The following is a 15,124-nucleotide window of genomic DNA, read 5'->3' as shown; positions in this document are numbered from 1 at the left end:
GTCCTTTCACTCAGTCCTTTCCACACAGACTGCAGTCCAGTCACACAGTGCTTTCCACACAGACTGCAGTCCAGTCACTCAGTCCTTTCCACACAGACTGCAGTCCAGTCACACAGTCCTTTCCACCCAGACTGCAGTCCTTTCACTCAGTCCTTTCCACACAGACTGCAGTCCAGTCACACAGTGCTTTCCACACAGACTGCAGTCCAGTCACTCAGTCCTTTCCACACAGACTGCAGTCCAGTCACTCAGTCCTTTCCACACAGACTGCAGACCAGTCACGCAGACCTTTCCACACTGACTGCAGTCCAGTCACGCAGACCTTTCCACACAGACTGCAGTCCAGTCACGCAGACCTTTCCACACAGACTGCAGTCCAGTCACACAGTTCTTTCCACACAGACTGCAGTCCAGTCACATAGTCCATTCCACACAGACTGCAGTCCAGTCACACAGTCATTTCCACACAGACTGCAGTCCAGTCACACAGTCCTTTCCACACAGACTGCAGTCCAGTCACCCAGTCCTTTCCACACAGACTGCAGTCCAGTCACTCAATCCTTTCCACACAGACTGCAGTCCAGTCACACGGTCCTTCCCACACAGACTGCAGTCCTGTCACACGGTCCTTTCCACACAGACTGCAGTCCAGTCACACAGTCCTTTCCACACAGACTGCAGTCCAGTCACACAGTCCTTTCCACACAGACTGCAGTCCAGTCACCCAGTCCTTTCCACACAGACTGCAGTCCAGTCACTCAATCCTTTCCACACAGACTGCAGTCCAGTCACACGGTCCTTTCCCCACAGACTTCAGTCCCGTCACACGGTCCATTCCACACAGACTGCAGTCCAGTCACACGGTCCTTTCCACACAGACTGCAGTCCAGTCACACAGTCCTTTCCACACAGACTGCAGTCCAGTCACGCGGTCCATTCCAAGCAGACTGCAGTCCAGTCACACAGTCCTTTCCACAAAGACTGCAGTCCAGTCAATCAGTCCTTTCAACAAAGACTGCAGTCCAGTCACGCACTCCTTTCAACACAGACTGCAGTCCAGTCACTCAATCCTTTACACACAGACTGCAGCCCAGTCACACAGTCCTTTCCACACAGACTGCGGTCCAGTCACACAGTCCTTTCCACACAGACAGCAGTCCAGTCACTCAATCCTTTCCACACAGACTGCAGTACAGTCACTCAATCCTTTCCACACAGACTGCAGTCCAGTCACGCAGACCTTTCCACACAGACTGCAGTCCAGTCACTCAATCCTTTCCACACAGACTGCAGTCCAGTCACACAGTCCTTTCCACCCAGACTGCAGTCCTTTCACTCAGTCCTTTCCACACAGACTGCAGTCCAGTCACACAGTGCTTTCCACACAGACTGCAGTCCAGTCAATCAGTCCTTTCCACACAGACTGCAGTCCAGTCACTCAGTCCTTTCCACACAGACTGTAGTCCAGTCACGCAGACCTTTCCACACAGACTGCAGTCCTGTCACGCAGACCTTTCCACACAGACTGCAGTCCAGTCACGCAGACCTTTCCACACAGACTGCAGTCCAGTCACACAGTCCTTTCCACACAGACTGCACTCCAGTCACAGAGTCCTTTCCAAACAGACTGCAGTCCAGTCACACAGTCCTTTCCACACAGACTGCAGTCCAGTCACACAGTCCTTTCCACACGGACTGCAGTCCAGTCACCCAGTCCTTTCCACACAGACTGCAGTCCAGTCACTCAATCCTTTCCACACAGACTGCAGTCCAGTCACTCGGTCCTTTCCACACAGACTGCAGTCCCGTCACACGGTAATTTCCACACAGACTGCAGTCCAGTCACACGGTCCTTTCCACACAGACTGCAGTCCAGTCACACAGTCCTTTCCACACAGACTGCAGTACAGTCACACAGTCCTTTCCACCCAGACTGCAGTCCTTTCACTCAGTCCTTTCCACACAGGCTGCAGTCCAGTCACACAGTGCTTTCCACACAGACTGCAGTCCAGTCACTCAGTCCTTTCCACACAGACTGCAGTCCTGTCACTCAGTCCTTTCCACACAGACTGCAGTCCAGTCACGCAGAACTTTCCACACAGACTGCAGTCCAGTCACGCAGACCTTTCCACACAGACTGCAGTACAGTCACTCAATCCTTTCCACACAGACGGCAGTCCAGTCACACAGTCCTTTCAACCCAGTCTGCAGTCCTTTCACACAGACCTTTCCACACAGACTACAGTCCAGTCACACAGTGCTTTCCACACAGACTGCAGTCCAGTCACTCAGTCCTTTCCACACAGACTGCACTCCAGTCACTCAGTCCTTTCCACACAGACTGCAGTCCAGTCACGCAGACCTTTCCACACAGACTGTAGTCCAGTCACGCAGACCTTTCCACACAGACTGCAGTCCAGTCACCCAGTCCATTCCACACAAACTGCAGTCCAGTCACTCAATCCTTTCCACACAAACTGCAGTCCAGTCACACGGTCCTTTCCACACAGACTGCAGTCCTGTCGCACGGTCCTTTCCACACAGACTGCAGTCCAGTCACACGGTCCTTTCCACACAGACAGCAGTCCAGTCACACAGTCCTTTCAACACAGACTGCAGTCCAGTCACTCAATCCTTTCAACACAGACTGCAGTCCAGTCACACAGTCCTTTCCACAAAGATTGCAGTCCAGTCAATCAGTCCTTTCAACACAGACTGCAGTCCACTCACGCGGTCCATTCCAAACAGACTGCAGTCCAGTCACGCGGTCCTTTCCACAAAGACTGCAGTCCAGTCAATCAGTCCTTTCAACACAGACTGCAGTCCAGTCACGCAGTCCTTTCAACACAGACTGCAGTCCAGTCACTCAATCCTTTACACACAGACTGCAGCCCAGTCACACAGTCCTTTCCACACAGACTGCAGTCGAGTCACGCGATGTGTTCCACACAGACTGCAGTCCAGTCACTCAATCCTTTCCACACAGACTGCAGTCCAGTCACGCGATGTTTTCCACACAGACTGCAGTCCAGTCACTCAGTCCTTTCCACACAGACTGTAGTCCAGTCACACATTCCTTTCCACACAGACTGCAGTCCAGTCGCACAGTCCTTCCCACACAGACAGCAGTCCAGTCAGGCAATCCTTCCCACACAGACTGCAGTCCAGTCACACGGTCCTTTCCACACAGACTGCAGTCCCGTCACACGGTAATTTCCACACTGACTGCAGTCCAGTCACTCAATCCTTTCCACACAGACTGCAGTCCAGTCACACGGTCCTTCCCACACAGACTGCAGTCCCGTCACACGGTAATTTCCACACAGACTGCAGTCCAGTCACACGGTCCTTTCCACACTGACTGCAGTCCAGTCACACAGTGCTTTCCACACAGACTGCAGTCCAGTCACACGGTCCTTTCCACACTGACTGCAGTCCAGTCACACAGTGCTTTCCAAACAGACTGCAGTCCAGTCACACAGTCGTTTCCACAAAGACTGCAGTCCAGTCAATCAGTCCTTTCAACACAGACTGCAGTCCTTTCAAGCAGTCCTTTCAACACAGACTGCAGTCCAGTCACTCACTGCTTTACACACAGACTGCAGTCCAGTCACTCAATCCTTTCCAGACAGACTTTAGTCCAGTCACACAGTCCTTTCCACACAGACTGCAGTCCAGTCACACAGTACTTTCCACACAGACTGCAGTCCACTCATGCAGTCCTATACACACAGACTGCATCCAGTCACACTATCCTTTCCACACAGACAGCAGGCCACTAAAGCAGTCCTATACACACAGACTGCAGTCCAGTCACTCTATCCTTTCCACACAGACTGCAGTCCAGTCACGCAATAATTTCCACACAGACTGCAGTCGAGTCACACGGTCCTTTCCACACAGACTGCAGTCCAGTCACGCGATCCTTTCCACACAGACAGCAGTCCAGACTCGCGATCCTTTCCACACAGTCCGCAGTCCAGTCACGCAGTCCTTCCCACACAGACTGCAGTCCAGTCACGCGATGTTTTCCACACAGACTGCAGTCCAGTCACTCAATCCTTTCCACACAGACTGCAGTCCAGTCACGCGATGTTTTCCACACAGACTGCAGTCCAGTCACTCAATCCTTTCCACACAGACTGCAGTCCAGTCACGCAGACATTTCCACACAGACTGCAGTACAGTCACTCAATCCTTTCCACACAGACGGCAGTCCAGTCACACAGTCCTTTCCACCCAGACGGCAGACCTTTCACTCAGACCTTTCCACACAGACTGCAGTCCAGTCACACAGTGCTTTCCACACAGATAGCAGTCCAGTCACTCAGACTTTCCACACAGACTGCAGTCCAGTCACTCAATCCTTTCCATACAGAATGCAGTCCAGTCACACGGTCCTTTCCACACAGACTGCAGTCCCGTCACACGGTAATTTCCACACAGACTGCAGTCCAGTCACACAGTCCTTTCCACCCAGACTGCAGTCCTTTCACTCAGTCCTTTCCACACAGACTGCAGTCCAGTCACACAGTGCTTTCCACACAGACTGCAGTCCAGTCACTCAGTCCTTTCCACACAGACTGCAGTCCAGTCACACAGTCCTTTTCACACAGACTGCAGTCCAGTCACGCAGACCTTTCCACACAGACTGCAGTCCAGTCACGCAGACCTTTCCACACAGACTGCAGTCCAGTCACTCAATCCTTTCCACACAGACGGCAGTCCAGTCACACAGTCCTTTCCACCCAGTCTGCAGTCCTTTCACTCAGACCTTTCCACACAGACTACAGTCCAGTCACACAGTGCTTTCCACACAGACTGCAGTCCAGTCACTCAGTCCTTTCCACACAGACTGCACTCCAGTCACTCAGTCCTTTCCACACAGACTGCAGTCCAGTCACGCAGACCTTTCCACACAGACTGCAGTCCAGTCACGCAGAACTTTCCACTCAGACTGTAGTCCAGTCACGCAGACCTTTCCACACAGACTGCAGTCCAGTCACACAGTCATTTCCACACAGACTGCAGTCCAGTCACACAGTCATTTCCACACAGACTGCAGTCCAGTCACACAGTCCTTTCCACACAGACTGCAGTCCAGTCACTCAATCCTTTCCACACAAACTGCAGTCCAGTCACACGGTCCTTTCCACACAGACTGCAGTCCTGTCACACGGTCCTTTCCACACAGACTGCAGTCCAGTCACACGGTCCTTTCCACACAGACTGCAGTCCAGTCACACAGTCCTTTCCACACAGACTGCAGTCCAGTCACCCAGTCCTTTCCACACAGACTGCAGTCCAGTCACCCAGTCCTTTCCACACAGACTGCAGTCCAGTCACTCAATCCTTTCCACACAGACTGCAGTCCAGTCACACGGTCCTTCCCACACAGACTGCAGTCCTGTCACACGGTCCTTCCCACACAGACTGCAGTCCAGTCACACAGTCCTTTCCACACAGACTGCAGTCCAGTCACACAGTCCTTTCCACACAGACTGCAGTCCAGTCACCCAGTCCTTTCCACACAGACTGCAGTCCAGTCACTCAATCCTTTCCACACAGACTGCAGTCCAGTCACACGGTCCTTTCCACACAGACTGCAGTCCAGTCACACAGTCCTTTCCACAAAGACTGCAGTCCAGTCAATCAGTCCTTTCAACAAAGACTGCAGTCCAGTCACGCACTCCTTTCAACACAGACTGCAGTCCAGTCACTCAATCCTTTCCACACAGACTGCAGCCCAGTCACACAGTCCTTTCCACACAGACTGCGGTCCAGTCACACAGTCCTTTCCACACAGACAGCAGTCCAGTCACTCAATCCTTTCCACACAGACTGCAGTACGGTCACTCAATCCTTTCCACACAGACTGCAGTCCAGTCACGCAGACCTTTCCACACAGACTGCAGTCCAGTCACTCAATCCTTTCCACACAGACTGCAGTCCAGTCACACAGTCCTTTCCACCCAGACTGCAGTCCTTTCACTCAGTCCTTTCCACACAGACTGCAGTCCAGTCACACAGTGCTTTCCACACAGACTGCAGTCCAGTCAATCAGTCCTTTCCACACAGACTGCAGTCCAGTCACTCAGTCCTTTCCACACAGACTGTAGTCCAGTCACGCAGACCTTTCCACACAGACTGCAGTCCTGTCACGCAGACCTTTCCACACAGACTGCAGTCCAGTCACGCAGACCTTTCCACACAGACTGCAGTCCAGTCACACAGTCCTTTCCACACAGACTGCAGTCCAGTCACATAGTCCTTTCCACACAGACTGCAGTCCAGTCACACAGTCCTTTCCACACAGACTGCAGTCCAGTCACACAGTCCTTTCCACACGGACTGCAGTCCAGTCACCCAGTCCTTTCCACACATACTGCAGTCCAGTCACTCAATCCTTTCCACACAGACTGCAGTCCAGTCACACGGTCCTTTCCACACAGACTGCAGTCCCGTCACACGGTAATTTCCACACAGACTGCAGTCCAGTCACACGGTCCTTTCCACACAGACTGCAGTCCAGTCACACAGTCCTTTCCACACAGACTGCAGTCCAGTCACACAGTCCTTTCCACCCAGACTGCAGTCCTTTCACTCAGTCCTTTCCACACAGGCTGCAGTCCAGTCACACAGTGCTTTCCACACAGACTGCAGTCCAGTCACTCAGACCTTTCCACACAGACTGCAGTCCTGTCACTCAGTCCTTTCCACACAGACTGCAGTCCAGTCACGCAGACCTTTCCACACAGACTGCAGTCCAGTCACGCAGACCTTTCCACACAGACTGCAGTACAGTCACTCAATCCTTTCCACACAGACGGCAGTCCAGTCACACAGTCCTTTCAACCCAGTCTGCAGTCCTTTCACTCAGACCTTTCCACACAGACTACAGTCCAGTCACACAGTGCTTTCCACACAGACTGCAGTCCAGTCACTCAGTCCTTTCCACACAGACTGCACTCCAGTCACTCAGTCCTTTCCACACAGACTGCAGTCCAGTCACGCAGACCTTTCCACACAGACTGCAGTCCAGTCACGCAGACCTTTCCACTCAGACTGTAGTCCAGTCACGCAGACCTTTCCACACAGACTGCAGTCCAGTCACCCAGTCCTTTCCACACAAACTGCAGTCCAGTCACTCAATCCTTTCCACACAAACTGCAGTCCAGTCACACGGTCCTTTCCACACAGACTGCAGTCCTGTCACACGGTCCTTTCCACACAGACTGCAGTCCAGTCACACGGTCCTTTCCACACAGACTGCAGTCCAGTCACACGGTCCTTTCCACACAGACTGCAGTCCTGTCACACAGTCCTTTCCACACAGACTGCAGTCCTGTCACACGGTCCTTTCCACACAAACTGCAGTCCAGTCACACGGTCCTTTCCACACAGACTGCAGTCCTGTCACACGGTCCTTTCCACACAGACTGCAGTCCAGTCACACGGTCCTTTCCACACAGACTGCAGTCCAGTCACGCGGTCCATTCCAAACAGACTGCAGTCCAGTCACACAGTCCTTTCCACAAAGACTGCAGTCCAGTCAATCAGTCCTTTCAACACAGACTGCAGTCCAGTCACGCAGTCCTTTCAACACAGACTGCAGTCCAGTCACTCAATCCTTTACACACAGACTGCAGCCCAGTCACACAGTCCTTTCCACACAGACTGCAGTCGAGTCACGCGATGTGTTCCACACAGACTGCAGTCCAGTCACTCAATCCTTTCCACACAGACTGCAGTCCAGTCACGCGATGTTTTCCACACAGACTGCAGTCCAGTCACTCAGTCCTTTCCACACAGACTGTAGTCCAGTCACACAGTCCTTTCCACACAGACTGCAGTCCAGTCGCACAGTCCTTCCCACACAGACAGCAGTCCAGTCAGGCAATCCTTTCCACACAGACTGCAGTCCAGTCACACGGTCCTTTCCACACAGACTGCAGTCCCGTCACACGGTAATTTCCACACTGACTGCAGTCCAGTCACTCAATCCTTTCCACACAGACTGCAGTCCAGTCACACGGTCCTTCCCACACAGACTGCAGTCCCGTCACACGGTAATTTCCACACAGACTGCAGTCCAGTCACACGGTCCTTTCCACACTGACTGCAGTCCAGTCACACAGTGCTTTCCACACAGACTGCAGTCCAGTCACGCGCTCCATTCCAAACAGACTGCAGTCCAGTCACACAGTCGTTTCCACAAAGACTGCAGTCCAGTCAATCAGTCCTTTCAACACAGACTGCAGTCCATTCACGCAGTCCTTTCAACACAGACTGCAGTCCAGTCACTCACTGCTTTACACACAGACTGCAGTCCAGTCACTCAATCCTTTCCAGACAGACTTTAGTCCAGTCACACAGTCCTTTCCACACAGACTGCAGTCCAGTCACACAGTACTTTCCACACAGACTGCAGTCCACTCATGCAGTCCTATACACACAGACTGCATCCAGTCACACTATCCTTTCCACACAGACAGCAGTCCACTAAAGCAGTCCTATACACACAGACTGCAGTCCAGTCACTCTATCCTTTCCACACAGACTGCAGTCCAGTCACGCAATAATTTCCACACAGACTGCAGTCCAGTCACACGGTCCTTTCCACACAGACTGCAGTCCAGTCACGCGATCCTTTCCACACAGACAGCAGTCCAGACTCGCGATCCTTTCCACACAGTCCGCAGTCCAGTCACGCAGTCCTTCCCACACAGACTGCAGTCCAGTCACGCGATGTTTTCTACACAGACTGCAGTCCAGTCACTCAATCCTTTCCACACAGACTGCAGTCCAGTCACGCGATGTTTTCCACACAGACTGCAGTCCAGTCACTCAATCCTTTCCACACAGACTGCAGTCCAGTCACGCAGACATTTCCACACAGACTGCAGTACAGTCACTCAATCCTTTCCACACAGACGGCAGTCCAGTCACACAGTCCTTTCCACCCAGACGGCAGACCTTTCACTCAGACCTTTCCACACAGACTGAAGTCCAGTCACACAGTGCTTTCCACACAGACTGCAGTCCAGTCACTCAGACTTTCCACACAGACTGCACTCCAGTCACTCTGTCCCTTCCACACAGACTGCAGTCCAGTCACGCAGACCTTACCACACAGACTGCAGTCCAGTCACGCAGACCTTTCCACTCAGACTGCAGTCCAGTCACGCAGACCTTTCCACACAGACTGCAGTCCAGTCACGCAGTCCTTTCCACAAAGACTGCAGTCCAGTCACATAGTCCTTTCCACACAGACTGCAGACAAGTCACACAGTCATTTCCACACAGACTGCAGTCCAGTCACGCAGACCTTTCCACACAGACTGCAGTCCAGTCACGCAGACCTTTCCACTCAGACTGTAGTCCAGTCACGCAGACCTTTCCACACAGACTGCAGTCCAGTCACACAGTCATTTCCACACAGACTGCTGTCCAGTCACACAGTCATTTCCACACAGACTGCAGTCCAGTCACACAGTCCTTTCCACACAGACTGCAGTCCAGTCACCCAGTCCTTTCCACACAGACTGCAGTCCAGTCACTCAATCCTTTCCACACAAACTGCAGTCCAGTCACACGGTCCTTTCCACACAGACTGCAGTCCTGTCACACGGTCCTTTCCACACAGACTGCAGTCCAGTCACACGGTCCTTTCCACACAGACTGCAGTCCAGTCACACAGTCCTTTCCACACAGACTGCAGTCCTGTCACACGGTCCTTTCCACACAGACTGCAGTCCAGTCACGCGGTCCATTCCAAACAGACTGCAGTCCAGTCACACAGTCCTTTCCACAAAGACTGCAGTCCAGTCAATCAGTCCTTTCAACACAGACTGCAGTCCAGTCACTCAATCCTTTACACACAGACTGCAGCCCATTCACACAGTCCTTTCCACACAGACTGCAGTCCAGTCACGCAGTCCTTTCAACACAGACTGCAGTCCAGTCACTCAATCCTTTACACACAGACTGCAGCCCATTCACACAGTCCTTTCCACACAGACTGCAGTCCAGTCACGCGATGTGTTCCACACAGACTGCAGTCCAGTCACTCAATCCTTTCCACACAGACTGCAGTCCAGTCACGCGATGTTTTCCACACAGACTGCAGTCCAGTCACTCAATCCTTTCCACACAGACTGCAGTCCAGTCACACAGTCCTTTCCACACAGACTGCAGTCCAGTCGCACAGTCCTTCCCACACAGACAGCAGTCCAGTCAGGCAATCCTTTCCACACAGACTGCAGTCCAGTCACACGGTCCTTTCCACACAGACTGCAGTCCCGTCACACGGTAATTTCCACACTGACTGCAGTCCAGTCACACAGTCCTTTCCACCCAGACTGCAGTCCTTTCACTCAGTCCTTTCCACACAGACTGCAGTCCAGTCACACAGTGCTTTCCACACAGACTGCAGTCCAGTCACTCAGTCCTTTCCACACAGACTGCAGTCCAGTCACACAGTCCTTTCCACCCAGACTGCAGTCCTTTCACTCAGTCCTTTCCACACAGACTGCAGTCCAGTCACACAGTGCTTTCCACACAGACTGCAGTCCAGTCACTCAGTCCTTTCCACACAGACTGCAGTCCAGTCACTCAGTCCTTTCCACACAGACTGCAGACCAGTCACGCAGACCTTTCCACACTGACTGCAGTCCAGTCACGCAGACCTTTCCACACAGACTGCAGTCCAGTCACGCAGACCTTTCCACACAGACTGCAGTCCAGTCACACAGTTCTTTCCACACAGACTGCAGTCCAGTCACATAGTCCATTCCACACAGACTGCAGTCCAGTCACACAGTCATTTCCACACAGACTGCAGTCCAGTCACACAGTCCTTTCCACACAGACTGCAGTCCAGTCACCCAGTCCTTTCCACACAGACTGCAGTCCAGTCACTCAATCCTTTCCACACAGACTGCAGTCCAGTCACACGGTCCTTCCCACACAGACTGCAGTCCTGTCACACGGTCCTTTCCACACAGACTGCAGTCCAGTCACACAGTCCTTTCCACACAGACTGCAGTCCAGTCACACAGTCCTTTCCACACAGACTGCAGTCCAGTCACCCAGTCCTTTCCACACAGACTGCAGTCCAGTCACTCAATCCTTTCCACACAGACTGCAGTCCAGTCACACGGTCCTTTCCCCACAGACTTCAGTCCCGTCACACGGTCCATTCCACACAGACTGCAGTCCAGTCACACGGTCCTTTCCACACAGACTGCAGTCCAGTCACACAGTCCTTTCCACACAGACTGCAGTCCAGTCACGCGGTCCATTCCAAGCAGACTGCAGTCCAGTCACACAGTCCTTTCCACAAAGACTGCAGTCCAGTCAATCAGTCCTTTCAACAAAGACTGCAGTCCAGTCACGCACTCCTTTCAACACAGACTGCAGTCCAGTCACTCAATCCTTTACACACAGACTGCAGCCCAGTCACACAGTCCTTTCCACACAGACTGCGGTCCAGTCACACAGTCCTTTCCACACAGACAGCAGTCCAGTCACTCAATCCTTTCCACACAGACTGCAGTACAGTCACTCAATCCTTTCCACACAGACTGCAGTCCAGTCACGCAGACCTTTCCACACAGACTGCAGTCCAGTCACTCAATCCTTTCCACACAGACTGCAGTCCAGTCACACAGTCCTTTCCACCCAGACTGCAGTCCTTTCACTCAGTCCTTTCCACACAGACTGCAGTCCAGTCACACAGTGCTTTCCACACAGACTGCAGTCCAGTCAATCAGTCCTTTCCACACAGACTGCAGTCCAGTCACTCAGTCCTTTCCACACAGACTGTAGTCCAGTCACGCAGACCTTTCCACACAGACTGCAGTCCAGTCACACAGTCCTTTCCACACAGACTGCAGTCCTGTCACACGGTCCTTTCCACACAGACTGCAGTCCAGTCACGCGGTCCATTCCAAACAGACTGCAGTCCAGTCACACAGTCCTTTCCACAAAGACTGCAGTCCAGTCAATCAGTCCTTTCAACACAGACTGCAGTCCAGTCACTCAATCCTTTACACACAGACTGCAGCCCATTCACACAGTCCTTTCCACACAGACTGCAGTCCAGTCACGCAGTCCTTTCAACACAGACTGCAGTCCAGTCACTCAATCCTTTACACACAGACTGCAGCCCATTCACACAGTCCTTTCCACACAGACTGCAGTCCAGTCACGCGATGTGTTCCACACAGACTGCAGTCCAGTCACTCAATCCTTTCCACACAGACTGCAGTCCAGTCACGCGATGTTTTCCACACAGACTGCAGTCCAGTCACTCAATCCTTTCCACACAGACTGCAGTCCAGTCACACAGTCCTTTCCACACAGACTGCAGTCCAGTCGCACAGTCCTTCCCACACAGACAGCAGTCCAGTCAGGCAATCCTTTCCACACAGACTGCAGTCCAGTCACACGGTCCTTTCCACACAGACTGCAGTCCCGTCACACGGTAATTTCCACACTGACTGCAGTCCAGTCACACAGTCCTTTCCACCCAGACTGCAGTCCTTTCACTCAGTCCTTTCCACACAGACTGCAGTCCAGTCACACAGTGCTTTCCACACAGACTGCAGTCCAGTCACTCAGTCCTTTCCACACAGACTGCAGTCCAGTCACACAGTCCTTTCCACCCAGACTGCAGTCCTTTCACTCAGTCCTTTCCACACAGACTGCAGTCCAGTCACACAGTGCTTTCCACACAGACTGCAGTCCAGTCACTCAGTCCTTTCCACACAGACTGCAGTCCAGTCACTCAGTCCTTTCCACACAGACTGCAGACCAGTCACGCAGACCTTTCCACACTGACTGCAGTCCAGTCACGCAGACCTTTCCACACAGACTGCAGTCCAGTCACGCAGACCTTTCCACACAGACTGCAGTCCAGTCACACAGTTCTTTCCACACAGACTGCAGTCCAGTCACATAGTCCATTCCACACAGACTGCAGTCCAGTCACACAGTCATTTCCACACAGACTGCAGTCCAGTCACACAGTCCTTTCCACACAGACTGCAGTCCAGTCACCCAGTCCTTTCCACACAGACTGCAGTCCAGTCACTCAATCCTTTCCACACAGACTGCAGTCCAGTCACACGGTCCTTCCCACACAGACTGCAGTCCTGTCACACGGTCCTTTCCACACAGACTGCAGTCCAGTCACACAGTCCTTTCCACACAGACTGCAGTCCAGTCACACAGTCCTTTCCACACAGACTGCAGTCCAGTCACCCAGTCCTTTCCACACAGACTGCAGTCCAGTCACTCAATCCTTTCCACACAGACTGCAGTCCAGTCACACGGTCCTTTCCCCACAGACTTCAGTCCCGTCACACGGTCCATTCCACACAGACTGCAGTCCAGTCACACGGTCCTTTCCACACAGACTGCAGTCCAGTCACACAGTCCTTTCCACACAGACTGCAGTCCAGTCACGCGGTCCATTCCAAGCAGACTGCAGTCCAGTCACACAGTCCTTTCCACAAAGACTGCAGTCCAGTCAATCAGTCCTTTCAACAAAGACTGCAGTCCAGTCACGCACTCCTTTCAACACAGACTGCAGTCCAGTCACTCAATCCTTTACACACAGACTGCAGCCCAGTCACACAGTCCTTTCCACACAGACTGCGGTCCAGTCACACAGTCCTTTCCACACAGACAGCAGTCCAGTCACTCAATCCTTTCCACACAGACTGCAGTACAGTCACTCAATCCTTTCCACACAGACTGCAGTCCAGTCACGCAGACCTTTCCACACAGACTGCAGTCCAGTCACTCAATCCTTTCCACACAGACTGCAGTCCAGTCACACAGTCCTTTCCACCCAGACTGCAGTCCTTTCACTCAGTCCTTTCCACACAGACTGCAGTCCAGTCACACAGTGCTTTCCACACAGACTGCAGTCCAGTCAATCAGTCCTTTCCACACAGACTGCAGTCCAGTCACTCAGTCCTTTCCACACAGACTGTAGTCCAGTCACGCAGACCTTTCCACACAGACTGCAGTCCTGTCACGCAGACCTTTCCACACAGACTGCAGTCCAGTCACGCAGACCTTTCCACACAGACTGCAGTCCAGTCACACAGTCCTTTCCACACAGACTGCACTCCAGTCACAGAGTCCTTTCCAAACAGACTGCAGTCCAGTCACACAGTCCTTTCCACACAGACTGCAGTCCAGTCACACAGTCCTTTCCACACGGACTGCAGTCCAGTCACCCAGTCCTTTCCACACAGACTGCAGTCCAGTCACTCAATCCTTTCCACACAGACTGCAGTCCAGTCACACGGTCCTTTCCACACAGACTGCAGTCCCGTCACACGGTAATTTCCACACAGACTGCAGTCCAGTCACACGGTCCTTTCCACACAGACTGCAGTCCAGTCACACAGTCCTTTCCACACAGACTGCAGTACAGTCACACAGTCCTTTCCACCCAGACTGCAGTCCTTTCACTCAGTCCTTTCCACACAGGCTGCAGTCCAGTCACACAGTGCTTTCCACACAGACTGCAGTCCAGTCACTCAGTCCTTTCCACACAGACTGCAGTCCTGTCACTCAGTCCTTTCCACACAGACTGCAGTCCAGTCACGCAGAACTTTCCACACAGACTGCAGTCCAGTCACGCAGACCTTTCCACACAGACTGCAGTACAGTCACTCAATCCTTTCCACACAGACGGCAGTCCAGTCACACAGTCCTTTCAACCCAGTCTGCAGTCCTTTCACACAGACCTTTCCACACAGACTACAGTCCAGTCACACAGTGCTTTCCACACAGACTGCAGTCCAGTCACTCAGTCCTTTCCACACAGACTGCACTCCAGTCACTCAGTCCTTTCCACACAGACTGCAGTCCAGTCACGCAGACCTTTCCACACAGACTGTAGTCCAGTCACGCAGACCTTTCCACACAGACTGCAGTCCAGTCACCCAGTCCATTCCACACAAACTGCAGTCCAGTCACTCAATCCTTTCCACACAAACTGCAGTCCAGTCACACGGTCCTTTCCACACAGACTGCAGTCCTGTCGCACGGTCCTTTCCACACAGACTGCAGTCCAGTCACACGGTCCTTTCCACACAGACAG

This window comes from Hemitrygon akajei, chromosome 30, assembly GCF_048418815.1.
Source record: "Hemitrygon akajei chromosome 30, sHemAka1.3, whole genome shotgun sequence".
Classification (NCBI taxonomy): Eukaryota; Metazoa; Chordata; class Chondrichthyes; order Myliobatiformes; family Dasyatidae; genus Hemitrygon; species Hemitrygon akajei.
The sequence above is the reverse complement of the archived record's forward strand: the minus strand, read 5'-3'. Positions refer to the sequence as shown.